This window comes from Triticum urartu, chromosome 7, assembly GCF_003073215.2.
Source record: "Triticum urartu cultivar G1812 chromosome 7, Tu2.1, whole genome shotgun sequence".
NCBI classification, from domain to species: Eukaryota; Viridiplantae; Streptophyta; class Magnoliopsida; order Poales; family Poaceae; genus Triticum; species Triticum urartu.
Genome location: NC_053028.1, coordinates 534,877,035 through 534,895,130, shown reverse-complemented (window position 1 = coordinate 534,895,130; position 18,096 = coordinate 534,877,035).

Genomic DNA, 18,096 nt, shown 5'->3' with positions numbered 1-18,096 from the left:
GTAGTTAGGCCCAACTATATGACGGGCTTTTAACAGGCGGAAATTAATATAGGGCCGAAATGTTAAACGGGCCCTTAACAGGCCAAAACTAATATCAGGCCGAATTACTAAGTGGGCCTTTAGCAAGTGGGCCCAAAAGCATAGTGTCCAGTTGACGGGCCGAATCTGATATGGGCCATAATTGAGCCCAAAGCCTCTTAAAGGGCCGGACCTGATCTGGGCCGTAATTTGGCCCAGAACGTGGTAGGCTTTTAATGGGCCGGATCTCATATGGGCCACTATTAGGCCCGGAGCGTGGCAGGCCATTAATGGACCGAATCAAATATGGGCCGACATTTGGCCCAAAACATGGCAGCCAGTTAATGGGCCGGCCTACTAGGGTCCTCAAAATCTTGTGGGCCTACAGCTGGGCCGTCCCATTAATGTCGGCGAAATCTCGTGGGCCTTTAGCTGGGCCGGCCCATTATGATCCGCAAGAATCTTGTGGTCCTTTACCTGGGTCGGCCCATTATGGCACACAAAAATCTTATGGGCCTTTACCTGGTCCGGCCCATTATGGCCCGCAAAATCTTGTGGGCCTTTAGCTGGGCCAGCCCATTATGGTCCGCAAAATCTCGTGGGCCTTTAACTGGGGCGGCCCATTATGGTCCGCAAAATCTTGTGGGCCTTCAGTTGGGCCGGCCCATTTAAACTTGATGGGCCGGTCCACGTGTCAACATATCATAGGCACGTCTTGCCCATTGGATGAGTGACACCTGTGCCAACGCGGACCTGACACGTGTCTCCTCCAGCTAATGATGATTTTACACGTGGAAAATCCCCATTGGTCGGGGCTGTTAATGGGTTATCGGATCCAAAACCCGACCCGTTAGCTTAATGGCGTTCCGTTACGGTGGATGCCACAGGTCGGTCACCCTTGACAAAAGCACTTATGTGACGCACGATTTATCATCATGGAAGTGGACACTTCCGTGATGATAATTTTGGTAATGTCATGGAACACTTCTATGACAGCACATGTATGACTATCTTGATTCTGTCATAAATTTGTCATGGATGTACATGCATGACAAAAAACGCGACCTACTGTGACAAACACGTATCATCACGGAAGTGTATTTTTTTGTAGTGCTGGTTGTTAACTTATGGTCATTAAACACATATATATATTCTGCTCTGTCCATATGCTCTAGAGCAAACAAGCAATGATAGTGGACTGCAGTTTCTGGGGTATCATGCCCATTTAAACTGATGGTGCAAGTTCAGGTCGGCCTTCCTTTTTTCCTTCAGAACTTTCTGTTTATTTTAGATACATGTTCAAATATTATTTTAGTTCACCTGAAAATACAAAGGATGCGGGAAAAATCACAATTTCTCTCTTTCTTGATATCATTGTCCGAATTTGTTTACCATGTTTTCTCTATTTCCTTCCTTACAGCATTGTCATCAATGGAACAAATAAAGTCTTGATAACTAGAAGGCCATTCCGATTCCAGTATGGTAAATATTCGATGGATGACAAAGGGTCCCGAGGGAGCTCGTTTGTGCTGACAACACTCAGCATATTTTGCAAATATCCTAAGTTCACCATCCATGAGCTGCAAGTCATGTTTTCTGGTGCTACAAGTATAAAAAGGTTCATACTTTGTTTTATTAACCTTTTGTGGTGTTGTTCCAATACCTTTTGGAGTTTTGGCCTAAAAGGGATCTCTGAAACACTGAGACAAACAAAGCTAAAATTTGGAGTATGATTAAGCAGTCCAGTCAGCATTACTAATCCCCACTTGAGCTTGACTGTATTTCCTGGCTTAATGTTTGAGATTCTATGTATAGCAAAAATATGTGCAGAATTTCATTTAAGTTTGAAAGCCAATCGATTCCATGCTTTGAGCTGGAAAGTGGTCCCTATTCTGAATTGGTATTTGGATCCCAAACATAACTCCCTATGAACATATAAGGAAATTTTAGTTGTGAAACGACACTTGTTGTACATGCCATATTGCTATATGAGGGTGCTGCTATGTACATTTATAGATGCTTGCATTTGACTTCCGTTTTGATGTAACAATATACATGTAGTTTGTTGTCAATACTGTTGGGAGACCTTGTTAAAAGTTTATGTCCAACATTTAAAATTGGGTTTTCTTTTTTTCTACTGAATTATATACCCTTGTACATGTGAAACCCTACAATTTCTTTAGAGCATGGAGGAGTTCTTTGTGTTGCATAACCTCACCATATTCTACGAATATCGTCGAATTCACCATCCATGAGTGGCGAGTCATGTTTCCAATTTTCTGGTTTTATAAGTAAAAAAACGTTCATATACCATTGATGAGACCCTACAATGTATTTAGAACATCCGATCCACACATGTCTATAATTTTGAGCCATGGGTTGAACCATAATCATGAAAGGTGTCTCCATGAGTTGATGCCACACGATATGAGGGCACAAGGTAACTTTGATTGCATCTTCAAATCAATGAACCAAAGGGAGTAAATAATAAATAGGGTTTGTTTCAAAAAATATCAATCAGGATACAATCTTCTTTGTGACTGTTATTAAAATTGACCATCAAGATGATATTTTTGTGTCTACATGATCATAATATGAGCCCGTAGCAACGCACGGGCACTCTACTAGTAAGTTTAATGTCTGAAATAGACTTCACTCCCACACTCCTGACACATGCATTTTTTTGCGGGTACTGACACATGCATATACATTGGGGCATAAAAAACGGGATTATGGGAATATTGGAAGCACCTTTTGGATGGAACGTCAATAAAATCATGCACGTCGGGGCTGCATATGAAAAAATCAGTCAAGACCTTTTGATGAAATCCAAAAGGGGTGTGAACGGGTGCAATTTTGTTTTCTTCTCAGCAACGACACCACTCCATTGCAAAATTTATCATGGTCAATATGGGTGTCTGTCTTGTTGGAAATATGAGCAATTTACCATATGATTTTATTACCAGAAATACTAGATAAAACATGACTATTATAGCAGAGAAAGTAGTCATGAAATCTGACAGTGAGAAGGTAAATAGCATCTGCAAATATGAAATGTAACCAAACATGTCTAAAGCAGACAGTAGAACAGGTTGCATATATGAAGTAGAACCTAACATATGTAGGACATATACTAGAACAAAGAAATGCGGCAGGACCTCTAATAAAAAGAGCAAGAACACGTATGGGACAACAATAGCAGAAGCGCTGGACTTGGGGTCAACATCCTCGCCAGCCAAGTCATCGAAGAGGTTGTCGACGTCGGGGAAGAAGTCGTCATCGGGGAAGTAGTCGTCGGAGTCCGGGGCGTCCGTGATGAAGAAGTCAGTAGTCGCGCGGAGCGCTCGCCAAAAACCTTATCACCCTTCTCCCGTACAGGACTCAAAGAGGTGCGGTTTCGGAGGCCTACTATCCCGACCTGAGGTGCACGCCGCAAGCCGGGATGGGAAAGATCGTGGCAGTAGCGCAGTGCTCAGGAACTCGGTGGCGAGAGGAAGAGAGTCTTCTGTTGTGTCTCTCTGGATAGGAGCGACTTCCTTTTTATAGGCACGGGAGAAGAAGGCGAGAGGCTGCGCCGGGAGCTGAGGAGAACGACGGAGACAAAATGAACATGCAGCAGCCGAAGGGTGCAGTGTTCATATTTAGTATCCACTACAGCAAAAACTTTCCAGCTCCCGAGTGACTTTTCGTACACCCATAGTGCGAACAGGCAGCAGTCGAAGGGTGCAGCGTTCGTATTCAGTATCCACTACAGTAAAAACTTATCAGCTCCTGGGTGACTTTTCGTATACCCGTTAGACATCGGCTCGGCTCATTCCCGCAACCCGCGTCGCGGCGCAGCCCGGCATGGCATGACGAGGCATGGCGGGCGGCGGAGGAGGAGCGCGCGTGAATGTCCCTCTTACTCTCATGCTCACACATGTGGGAAAACATCCTCCCTTATAAGGAGGTCCAACTCCCACTAAACTAGCAATGTGGGACTAAACTTTAGTCCCACCTCTTGCCTTGCACGAATGGGCTGCGTGGGCCTCTAGGATTTATTAGGAATTTCTGAAACTGCTATTGGGCTTGGTCCAAAATAGACAAAATTCCAGCAATCCCCCACCAGATCCCAGAGGCACACAAAATTTGCCTTTGGTTTCAAAACACTGTTTTATATGCCGGTACTGTAGTGGAGACTGTTAAATTGAACTTCCACCTAGAACTCTATGCTACACTAGTAAGCAACTTGAATAGTGGACTGGGCCTTGAACTGCAAGTTTTCTGTGAATCTAGCTTCACACAAAGCCTTGATCGATACTTGGCTACCGCGGGTCTTCCCCGCGGGTGGAGCTTATGTGTCATACTCCGAGACCTTTCATGAGTTTACTAGAGAGCACCCTACTCTCGTAGATTGCGACGTTTAACAATCAGACTCATATAGGTGTGTTCTTCAAAAGATGTTCTGCAGGACAACATCTCTGCTTCAATGAGCCACTTAGAACACATTAAGATATACATCAACCTGCCATGCAGATTAGGAGAGTATTGCATCCTCATGGAGTGGTATTGTTAATAGTAAGGATACTCTCCTGTCAGTTAACCAATAGCTTGTCTTCCACATCTAATTCACGAGATCTCCGATCACATAGACTAGGTTACCACTGTGAACAACTCACATTGTGGGTCTCATACCCATATCTTTCGATGCATTATCTATCACATTACGTGATAGACCCTTAGTAAAAGGATCTGCCAGATTTTTAGACATTTGGATATAATCCAATGCAATAACTCCAGAGTTTTTCATTTTTCTGACAGACTTTAACCTTCTCTGTATGTGTCTTGATGACTTCATGTTATCCTTTGAGCTGCTCACTTTCGTGATCACAGTTTGATTGTCGCGGTTCATAAGGATACCCGGTACAGGTTTCTCAACAAACGGCAAGTCATTCAAGAGCCGACGAAGCCAATCTGCTTCGACCGTAGCTGTATCTAGTGCTGTGAGTTCTGCTTCCATTGTTGACCTCGTTTAGATGGTCTGTTTGCAAGACTTCCAAGAAATAGCGCCACCTCCATGAGTGAATACATATCCGCTCATGGCCTTTACCTCATGAGCATCTGAGATCTAGTTTAAGTCACTATACTCTTCCAGTACCTTTGGGTACCCAGTGTAGTGAATTCCATAACTTGCAGTGCCTTTCAAGTAACGCATAACTCTCTCTAGAGCTTTCCAATGCACATCTCCTGGTTTTGAGACAAACCGGCTCAGTTTCCTAACAGCAAAAGAGATGCCAGGTCTTGTACCACTGGCTAAGTACATAAGCGAGCCAATATTTCAATTGATCTCTAGCAATTCTTCGATTCTTTCGAAGCAACACGCTAGCATCATATGGTGTTGGAGAGGCTTGCAGTCACTGTAGCCAAAGCGACTCAAGATCTTTTCCACATAGTGAGATTGAAGCAATGTACTCCCACCATCATCGTCTCTCAACAACTTGATGTTCGGAATGACATCAGCCACTCCTAAATCCTTCATCTCAAAACAACGAGATAGGAAATCCTTGACCTCCTTAATAACATTCAATTTTTTTTCGAAAATCAGTATGTCATCAACATACAAGCAAAGGATAACTCCCTCGCCCCACCATGATGATAGTACACACATTTATTATCTTTGTTTACAACAAAGCCCACAGCTGCTAAAGTTCTTTCAAACTTCTCATGCCACTGCTTGGGTGCTTGCTTGAGTCCATACAAAGACTTCAGTAACTTGCACACTTTTCCTTCCCAACCATCTACTACGAACCCATCTGATTGTTCCATATAAATTTCCTCGTCCAACTCTCCATTTAGGAAAGCAGTCTTAACATCCATTTGATGAACGAGAAGACCATGTGAGGCAGCTAGTGAAAGTAGAACTTGAATAGTGGTCAGTCGAGCCACATGTGAGTAAGTACCAAAGAAGTCTTCACCTTCCTTTTGGGTATAATCCTTAGCCACGAGCCGAGCCTTGTACTTTTCGATAGTACCATCAGGCCTAAGCTTCTTCTTGAATACCCATTTGCACCCTATAGGTTTGCACCCATAAGGACGCTCAGTTATCTCCCAAGTTTCATTTGCCAAGATGGAATCCATCTCACTATGGGCCGCTTCCTTCCAGTAGTCAGCATCTTCAGATGCATAGGCCTCTGAAATAGAACTGGGAGTGTCATCTATTAGATAGACAAGAAAATCATCACCAAAGGACTTTGCAGTCCTCTGTCTCTTGCTCCTAGTAGGAACTTCATTATTCTCCTCCATAGGATTTTCAAAGTGTTCCATCGAAATGGCAGGTTTAGTAATTGTAACTGGTTCCTGATTCGATGAACTAGGCATCTCCTGATTAGATGAGGTAGCCATATCCTTCATGGGAAAGATATCTTCAAAGAAAGTCGCATCATTCGACTCCATGATCATACCAACATGCATGTCAGATACCTCAGATTTTACAACCAAGAATCTATAGCCAATGCTATGAAATGCATATCCCAGGAAAACACAATCCACAGTTTTTGGTCCAAGTTTACGCTTCTTTGGAATTGGCACATTGACTTTCGCCAAAACAACCCCAAGTTCATAGGTAAGGGAGTTTTAACCTTTTCTTCTCCCATTCCTCGAATGGAGTTATATCTTTGTTCTTTGTGGGAACTCGATTTAGTACATGACATGCAGTCAATATTGCCTCCCCCCACCATGCTTTGGAGAGACCTAATGTGTCTAACATGGCGTTAACCAAATCAGTTAGAGTATGGTTCTTTCTTTCGGCCACCCCATTTGACTGAGGTGAATAGGGAGGCGTCCTCTCATGGATTATACCATGTTCTGCACAAAAGGAATAAAATTCATTATAGAAATACTCTCCACCACGATCGGACCTAAGCCTCTTGTTCTTTCGATCAAGTTGGTTTTCCGCTTCAGCTTTATAGATCTTAAAATAGTTCAAAGCCTCATCCTTAGATTTCAGAAGATACACATGGCAGTATCTAGTGAAGTCATCAATTAACGTCATAAAATACTTCTTTCCACCTTTTGTCAACATACCATTCATTTCACAAAGATCTGAATGTATGAGCTCTAGTGGTGCAAGATTTCTTGTTTCCGCAGTCGCATGAGACTTACGCGGTTGCTTAGCTTGCACACACACTTGACACTTAGATCCCTTGATAGTGGTGAAACTAGGGATTAAGTTCAACTTCGCTAATCGCGACATGCAACCAAAGTTAACATGACAAAGACGTGAATGCCACACATTTGATTCACTATTATTGTAAACATGATTAACAACTTTATTGCAAACATCTCATAATGATAAATGAAACAGGCCTCCTGACTCATAGCCTTTACCAACAAAAGTTCCATACTTGGATATTACAAATTTATTTGACTCAAAGACAAGCTTGCATGCCTGCAGGTCGACTCTAGAGGATCCCCGGGTACCGAGCTCGAATTCGCCCTATAGTGAGTCGTATTACAATTCACTGGCCGTCGTTTTACAACGTCGTGAATTTCAGATCGACCGTGCCAACACCACGAACAGAAGCACTTGAACTATTGCCCATCAACATGGTTGAAGTCCCTACACTCTGATAAGACGAAAACATGGAAATATCACCGCATACATGCACATTAGCACCTGTGTCAATCAACCAATCAGGAGAATGACATGCTGAAAGAATAGTGGGAAATATACCATACCCAGCATCCTTTATGTCAGTGTCACCAATGACAACATTAGCAGTCTTTGAAGGAAATATGCCCTAGAGGCAATAATAAAGTTATTATTTATTTCCTTATATCATGATAAATTTTTATTATTCATGCTAGAATTGTATTAACCAGAAACTTAGTACATGTGTGAATACATAGACAAACCGAGTGTCACTAGTATGCCTCTACTTGACTAGCTCGTTAATCAAAGATGGTTAAGTTTCCTAGCCATGGACAAGAGTTTTCATTTGATGAACGGGATCACATCATTAGAGAATGATGTGATTGACTTGACCCATCCGTTAGCTTAGCACGATGGTCGTTTAGTTTGTTGCTATTGTTTTCTTCATAACTTATACATGTTCCTATGACTATGAGATTATGCAACTCCCGGGTACCGGAGGAACACTTAGTGTGCTATCAAACGTCACAACGTAACTGGGTGACTATAAAGATGCTCTATAGGTGTCTCCGATGGTGTTCGTTGAGTTGGCATAGATCGAGATTACGATTTGTCACTCAGTGTATCGGAGAGGTATCTCTGGGCCCTCTCGGTAATGCACATCACTATAAGTCTAGCAAGCAATGTGACTAATGAGTTAGTTACGGGATGTTGCATTACAGAATGAGTAAAGAGACTTGCTGGTAACGAGATTGGACTAGGTATTGAGGTACCGACAATCGAATCTCGGGCAAGTAACATACCGATGACAAAGGGAACAACGCATGCTGTTATGCGATTTGACTGATAAAGATCTTCGTAGAATATGTAGGAGCCAATATGAGCATCCAGGTTCCGCTATTGGTTATTAACCGGAGATGAGTCTCGGTCATGTCTACATAGTTCTCGAACCCGAAGGGTCCGCACGCTTAACGTTCGGTGACGATCGGTATTATGAGTTTATGTGTTTTGATGTACCGAAGGTAGTTCGGAGTCCCGGATATGATCATGGACATGACGAGGAGTCTCGAAATGGTGAGACATAAAGATTGATATATTGGAAGGTTATATTCGGACACCGGAATGGTTCCGGGGGGTCATCGGATAAATACCAGAGTACTGGGGAGTTACCGGAACCCCCCGTGGGGTCAATGGGCCTTCATGGGCCTTAGTGGAAATAGAGGGCAGCAAGGGAGCTGTGGGGCGCGCCCCCTAGGCCCAAACCGAATTGGTTTAGGGATTGGGGGGCCGGCCCCCTCTTTCCTTCTCCCCTCCTCCTCTTTCCTTCCTCTCCTAGTTGGACTAGGAAAGGGGGAACCTACTCCTAGTAGGAGTAGGATTCCCCCTTGGAGCGCACCCTATGAGGCCACCGGCCCCCTCCCCTTGCTCCTTTATATACGGGGGCAAGGGGCACCCTAGAACACACAAGTTGATCATTGATCTCTTAGCCGTGTGCGGTGCCCCCCTCCACCATAATCCACCTCGGTCATATCGTCGTAGTGCTTAGGCGAAGCCGTGCGCCGGTAGCTTCATCATCACCGTCATCACGCCGTCATGCTGACGAAGCTCTCCCTCGACACTCAGCTAGATCTAGAGTTCGTGGGATGTCACCGAGCTGAACGTGTGCAGATAGAGGAGGTGCCGTACCTTCGGTGCTAGGATCGGTCAGATCGTGAAGACGTAAGACTACATTAACCGCGTTGTCATAACGCTTCCGCTTATGGTCTACGAGGGTACATGGACAACACTCTTCCCTCTCGTTGCTATGCATCACCATGATAGATCTTGCGTGTGCGTAGGAATTTTTTTGAATTACTGCGTTCCCCAAAAGTGGCATCCGAGCCAGGTCTATGCGTAGATGTTATATGCACAAGTAGAACACAAAGGAGTTGTGGGCGTGGGTATATACATATTGCTTGCCGTCACTAGTTGATTCTTGATTCAACGACATTGTTGGATGAAGCGGCTCAGACCGACATTACGCGTACACTTATGCAAGACTGGTTATACCGACGTGCTTCGCACATAGGTGGCTAGTGGGTGTCAGTTTCTCCAACTTTAGTTGAATCGGATTCAATGAACAGGGTTCTTTCTGAAGGTCAAAAAGCAATCACTATACCACATTGTGGTTTTTGATGCATAGGTAACAACGGTTCTTGCTCAGCCCGTAGCAGCCACGTGAAACTTGCAACAACAAAGTAGAGGACGTCTAACTTGTTTTTGCAGGGCATGTTGTGATGTGATATGGTCAAGACATGATGCTAAATTTTATTGTATGAGATTATCATGTTTTATAACAGAGTTATCGGCAACTGGCAGGAGCCATATGGTTGTCGCTTTATTGTATGAAATGCAATCGCGATGTAATTGCTTTACTTTATCACTAAGCGGTAGCGATAGTCGTAGAAGCAATAGTTGGCGAGACGACAACGATGCTTCAATGGAGAACAAGGTGTGAAGCCGGTGACGATGGTGATCATGACTGTGCTTTGGAGATGGAGATCAAAGGCACAAGATGATGATGGCCATATCATATCACTTATATTGATTGCGTGTGATGTTTATCCTTTATGCATCTTATTTTGCTTAGTTCGCCGGTAGCATTATAAGATGATATCTCACTAAATTTCAAGGTATAAGTGTTCTCCCTGAGTATGCACTGTTGCTACAGTTCGTTGTGCCGAGACACCATGTGATGATCGGGTGTAATAAGCTCTATGTTCACATACAACAAGTGCAAGCCAATTTTGCACACGCAGAATACTCGGGTTAAATTTGACGAGCCTAGCATATGCAAATATGGCATCGGAACATTGAGACCGAAAGGTCGAGCATGAATCATATAGTAGATATGATCAACATAGTGATGTTCACCATTGAAAACTACTCCATCTCACGTGGTGATCGGACATGGTTTAGTTGATATGGATCACGTGGTCACTTAGATGATTAGAGGGATGCCTATCTAAGTGGGAGTTCTTAAGTAATATGATTAATTGAACTTAAATTTATCATGAACTTAGTCCTGATAGTATTTGCATATCTATGTTGTAGATCAATTGCTCGCGTATAGCTTCCCTGTTTTATTTATGATATGTTCCTACAGAAAACTAAGTTGAAAAAATGTTAGTAGCAACGATGCGGACTAGTTCCATGATCTGAGGATTATCCTCATTGCTGCAGAAAAGAATTATGTCCTTGATGCACCGCTAGGTGACAGACCTTTTGCGGGAGGAGATGCAGATGCAGATGTTATGAACGTTTGACAAGATCGGTATGATGACTACTTGATAGTATAGTGCGCCATACTTTACGGCTTAGAACCAGGACTTCAAAAACGTTTTGAATGCCACGGAGCATACAAGATGTTCCAAGAGCTGAAATTGGTATTTCAGACTCATGCCCGAGTCGAGAGGTATGAGACCTCTGACAATTACTTTGCCTACAAGATGGAGGAGAATAGCTCAACCAGTGAGCATGTGCTCAGAATGTCTGAGTACTACAATCGCTTGAATCAAGTGGGAGTTAATCTTCCAAATAAGATAGTGATTGACAGAGTTCACTAGTTACTATCGCCAAGTTACTGGAACTTCGTGATGAACTATAACATGTAAGGGATGACGAAAACGATTCCCGAGCTCTTCGCGATGCTGAAATCGACGAAGGTAGAAATCAAGAAAAGCATCAAGTGTTGATGGTTGACAAGGCCACTAGTTTAAAGTAAAAGGGAAAGGGAAAGAAAGGGAACTTCAATAAGAATGGCAGGCAAGTTGCCACTCCCGTGAAGAAGCCCAAAGCTAGACCTAAGCCTAAAACTGAGTGCTTCTACTACAAAGGGAATGGTCACTGGAAGCGGAACTACCCCAAATACTTGGCGGATAAGAAGGATGGCAAAGTGAACAAAAGTATATTTGATATACATGTTATTGATGTGTACTTTACTAGTGTTCATAGTAACCCCAGGGTATTTGATACCGGTTTAGTTGCTAAGATTAGTAACTCGAAACAGGAGTTGCAAAATGAATAGAGACTAGTTAAGGGCAAGGTGACGCTGTGTGTTGGAAGTGATTCTAAGGTTGATAAGATCACCATCGCATACTCCGTTTACCTTTGGAATTAGTGTTGAACCTAAAATACATGTTATTTGGTGTTTGCGTTGAGCATAAATATTATTAGATCATGTTTATCACAATACGGTTATTCATTTAAGTCAAAGAATAATTGTTATTCTGTTTACATGAATAAAACCTTCTGAGGTCATACACCCAAGGTCAATGGTTTATTGAATCTCGATTGTAGTGATACACATATTCATAATATTGAAGCCAAAAGATGCAAAGTGAATAATGATAGTGCAACTTGTATGTGGCACTGCCGTTTAGGTCATAATCATATTGGTGTAAAGCGCATGAAGAAACTCCATGCTGATGGGCTTTTTGAATCACTTGATTATGAATCATTTGATGCTTGCGAACCATGCCTCGTGGGCAAGATGACTAAAACTCCGTTCTCCGGAACAATGGAGCAAGAAACTGACTTATTGGAAATAATACATACTGATGTATGCAATCTGATGAGTGTTGAGGCTCGCGGTGGGTATAGTTATTTTCTGACCTTCATAGATGATTTGAGCAGATATGGGTATATATACTTGATGAGACATAAGTCTGAAGCATTTGAAAAGTTCAAAGAATTTTAGAGTGAAGTGGAAAATCATGGTAACAAGAAAATAAAGTTTCTGCGATCTGATCGTGGTGGAGAATATTTGAGTTATGAGTTTGGTCTTCATTTGAAACAATGCGGAATAGTTTTGCAACTCACGCCACCTAGAACACCATAGTGTAATGGTGTGTCCGAACGTGATAACCGTACTTTATTAGATACGATGTGATCTATGATGTCTCTTACCGATTTATCACTATCGTTTTGGGGTTATGCATTAGAGACAGCTGCATTAGGGCACCATCTAAATCTGTTGAGACGACACCATATGAACTGTGGTTTAGCAAGAAACCTAAGCTGTCGTTTCTTTAAGTTTGGGGCTATGATGCTTATGTGAAAAAGTTTCAACCTGATAAGCTCGAACCCAAATCGGAGAAATGCGTCTTCATATGATACCCAAAGGAAACTGTTGGGTGCACCTTCTCTCATAGATCCGAAGGCAAGATATTCATAGCTAAGAATGGATCCTTTCTAGAGAAGAAGTTTCTCTCGAAAGAAGTGAGTGGGATGAATGTAGAACTTGATGAGGTAATTGTACCTTCTCGCTTATTGTAAAGTACTTTATCATAGAAATCAGTTCCAGTTATTCCTACACCAGTAAGTGAGGAAGCTAATGATGATGATCATAAAACTTCTGATCAAGTTACTACTGAAGCTCGTAGGTCAACCAGAGTAAGATCTGCACCAGAGTGGTACGGTAATCATGTTCTGGAAGTCATGTTACTTGACCATGACGAACCTACAAACCATGAGGAAGCGACGATGAGCCCAGATTCCGCAAAATGGCTTGAGGCCATGAAATCTGAGATGGGATCCATGTATGAGAACAAAGTGTGGACTTTGTTTGACTTGGCCGATGATCAGTGAGCCGTTCAGAATAAATGGATCTTCAAGAGGAAGACAGATGCTGATAGTAGTATTACTATCTACAAAGCTCAAATTGTCGCAAAAGGTTTTTGACAAGTTCAAGGTGTTGACTACGATGAGATTTTCTCACTCATATCGATGCTTAAAAGTCTGTACGAATCATGTTAGCAGTTGCTGCATTTTATGAAATCTGGCAAATGGACATCAAAACTACATTCCTTAATGGATTTATTAAAGAAGAGTTGTATATGATGCAACCGAAGGTTTTGTCAATCCTAAAGGTGCTAGCAAAGTGTGCAAACTCCAGCGATCCATCTATGGACTGGTGCAAGCATCTCGGAGTTGGAATATACGCTTGGATGAGTTGATCAAAGCATATAGTTTTATACAGACTTTTGGAGTAGCCTGTATTTACAAGAAAGTGAGTGGGAGCTCTGTAGCATTTCTGATATTATATGTGGATGACATATTGTTGATCGGTAATGATACTGAATTTCTGGATAGCATAAAAGGATACTTGAATAAGAATTTTTCAAAGAAAGACCTCGATAAAGCTGCTTACATATTGGGCATCAAGATCTATAGATAGATCAAGATGCTTGACAAATTTTTTTAATGAGTACATACCTTGAAAAGTTTTTGAAGTAGTTCAAAATGGAACAGACAAAGAAGGAGTTCTTGACTGTGTTGCAAGGTGTGAAGTTGAGTAAAGACTCAAAACCCGACCACGACAGAAAATAGAAAGGGAATGAAATTCCCTATGCCTCAGTCATAGGTTCTATGAAGTATGCTATGTTGTGTACCAGACCTGTTGTATACCTTAGCATGATTTTGGCAAGGGAGTACAATATGTTGGGGAACGCAGTAATTTCAAAAAAAATCCTACGCACATGCAAGATCATGGTGATGCATAGCAACGATAGGAGAGAGTATTGTCTATGTACCCTCGTAGACCGTAAGCAGAAGCGTTATGACAACGCGGTTGATGTAGTTGTACGTCTTCATGGTCAACCGATCCTAGTACCGACAGTACGGCACCTCCGCGATCTGCACACGTTCTGCTCGGTGACGTCCCACGAACTCATGATCCAACAGAGTGTCAAGGGAGAGCTTCGTTAGCACAACAGCGTGATTATGGTGATGATGATGCTACCGGAACAGGGCTTCGCCTAAGCACCGCTACAATATGACCGAGGTGGCTTATGGTGGAGGGGGGCACCGCACACGGCTAAGAGATCAATGATCAACTTGCGTGTCTATGGGGTGCCCCCTCCCCCGTATATAAAGGAGTGTAGGAGGGAAGGGTCGGCCCTCTACTATGGCGTGCCCTGGGGAGTCCTATTCCCACCGGGAGTAGGATTCCCCACCCCCTTCCATGTAGTAGGAGTAGGAGAGTAGGAAAGGGAAGAGAGAAGAGAAGGAAGGAGGGGGACCGCCCCTCCCCCTAGTCCAATTTGGACTAGGCCTTGTGGGGGCGCACGGCCTGCCCTAGGCAGCCCTCCCTCTCTCCCCTAAAGCCCATTAGGCCCCATCTCCTCCCCGGGGGGTTTCGGTAACCCCCAGTACTCCGGTTAATGCCCGAACTCACCCGGAACCATTCCGATGTCCAAACATAGTCATCCAATATATCGATCTTTATGTCTCGACCATTTCGAGACTCCTCGTCATGCCCGTGATCACATCCGAGACTCCGAACAACCTTCGGTTCATCAAAATACATAAACTCATAATACCGATCGTCACCGAACGTTAAGCGTGCGGACCCTACAGGTTCGAGAACTATGTAGACATGTCTCCAGTCAATAACCAATAGCGGAACCTGGATGTTCATATTGGCTCCCACATATTCTACGAAGATCTTTATCGGTCAAACCGCATAACGATATACGTTGTTCCCTTTGTCATCGGTATGTTACTTGCCTGAGATTCGATCGTCGGTATCTCAATACCTAGTTCAATCTCGTTACCGACAAGTCTCTTTACTCATTCCGTAATGATACAACCCATAACTAACTCATTAGCTACATTGCTTGCAATGCTTATATTGATGTGCATTACCGAGAGGGCCCAGAGATACCTCTCCGACAATCGGAGTGACAAATCCAAATCTCGATCTATGCCAACTCAACAAACACCATCGGAGAAACCTGTAGAGCACCTTTATAATCACCCAGTTACGTTGTGACGTTTGGTAGCACACAAAGTGTTCCTCCGGTATTCGAAAGTTGCATGATCTCATAGTCATAGGAACATGTATAAGTTATGGAGAAAGCAATAGCAACAAACTAAACGATCATCTTGCTAAGCTAACGGATGGGTCAAGTCAATCACATCATTCTCTAATGATGTGATCCTGTTAATCAAATGACAATTCATGTCTATGGTTAGTAAACATAACCATCATTGATTCAACAAGCTAGTCAAATAGAGGCAAACTAGTGACACTTTGTTTGTCTATATATTCACACTTGTACTAAGTTTTCGGTCAATACAATCTTAGCATGAATAATAAAAATTTATCATGATATAAGGAAATATAAATAACAACTTTATTATTGCCTCTAGGGCATATTTCCTTCACAATAGTGATCTAGGAGTAGATTACTTGACAGCGGTCAAAATTATCCTTAAAGGACCAAGGACATATTTCTCGGTTATGGAGGTGATAAAAGAGTTCGTCGTGAAGAGTTACGTCGATGCAAGCTTTTGACACCGATCTAGATGACTCTAAGTCTCGATCTAGATACATATTGAAAGTGGGAGCAATTGGCTAGAGTAGCTCCGTGCAGAGTATTGTAGACATAGAAATTTGCAAAATACACACAGATCTGAATGTTGTAGACCCGTAGATTAAACTCCTCTCACAAGCAAAACATGATCACTATTTGGGTGTTAATCACATAGAGATGTGAACTAGATTACTAACTCTAGTAAACCCTTTGGGTATTAGTCACATGGAGATGTGAACTAATCACATAAAGATGTGAACTGTTGGTGTTAAATCACATGACGATGTGAACTAGATTATTGACTCTAGTGCAAGTGGGAGACTGAAGGAAATATTCCCTAGAGGCAATAATAAAGTTATTATTTATTTCTTTATATCATGATAAATGTTTTTTATTCATGCTAGAATTGTATTAACCGAAAACTTAGTACATGTGTGAATACATAGACAAACTAAGTGTCACTAGTATGCCTCTACTTGACTAGCTCGTTAATCAAAGATGGTTAAGTTTCCTAGCCATGGACAAGAGTTGTCATTTGATGAATGGGATCACATCATTAGAGAATGATGTGATTGACTTGACCCATCCGTTAGCTTAGCACGATGATCGTTTAGTTTGTTGCTATTGCTTTCTTCATAACTTATACAAGTTCCTATGACTATGAGATTATGTAACTCCCGGATACCGGAGGAACACCTAGTGTGCTATCAAACGTCACAACATAACTGGGTGACTATAAAGATGCTCTACAGGTGTCTTTGATGGTGTTTGTTGAGTTGGCATAGATCGAGATTAGGATTTGTCACTCCGTGTATCGGAGAGGTATCTCTGGGCCCTCTTGGTAATGCACATCACTATATGTCTTGCAAGAAATGTGACTAATGAGTTAGTTACTAGATTTTGCATTACGGAACGAGTAAAGAGACTTTCCAGTAACAAGATTGAACTAGGTATTAAGATACCGACGATCGAATCTCGGGCAGGTAACATACCGATGACAAAGGGAACATCGTATGTTGTTATGCGGTTTGACCGATAAAGATCTTCATAGAATATGTAGGAGCCAATATGAGCATCCATGTTTCGCTATTGGTTATTGACCGGAGATGATTCTCGGTCATGTCTACATAGTTCTCGAACCCATCGGGTCTGCACGCTTAACGTTCGGTGACGATCGGTATTATGAGTTTATGTGTTTTTATGTACCGAAGGTAGTTCGGAGTCCCAGATATGATCACGGACATGACAATGAGTCTCTAAATGGTCGAGACATAAAGATTGATACATTGGAAGGTTATATTCGGACACCGGAAAGGTTCTTGGGGTCATCGGAAAAATACCGGAGTACCGGGGAGTTACCAGAACCCCCCGGGGGTTCAATGGGCCTTCATGGGCCTTAGTGGAAATAGAGGGCAGCAAGGGAGCTGTGGGGCACGCCCCCTAGGCCCAAACCGAATTGGTTTAGGGCTTGGGGGGCCGGACCCCTCTTTCCTTCTCGCCTCCTCCTCTTTCCTTCCAATCCTAGTTGGACTAGGAAACAGGAACCTACTCCTAGTAGGAGTTGGATTCCCCCCTTGGGGCGCACCCTATGAGGCCTCCAGCCCCCTCCCCTTGCTCCTTTATATACAGGGGCAGGGGGGCACCCTAGAACACACAAGTTAATCATTGATCTCTTAGCCGTGTGCGGTGCCCCCCTCCACCATAATCTGTTGGGGAATGTAGTAATTTCAAAAAAATTCCTACGCACATGCAAGATCATGGTGATGCATAGCAACGAGAGGGGAGAGTGTCATCCATGTACCCTCGTAGACCGTAAGCGGAAGAGTTATGAGAACACGGTTGATGTAGTCGTACATCTTCACGATTCGACTGATCCAAGTACCGAACGTACGGCACCTACGAGTTCAGCATACGTTCAGCTCGGTGACGTCCCACAAACTCCGATCCAGCAGAGCTTCGAGGGAGAGTTTGTCAGCACGATGGCGTGATGACGGTGATGATGATGCTACCGATGCAGGGCTTCGCCTAAGCACCGCTACGATATTACCAAGGTGGATTATGGTGGAGGGGGGCACCGCACACGGCTAAAAT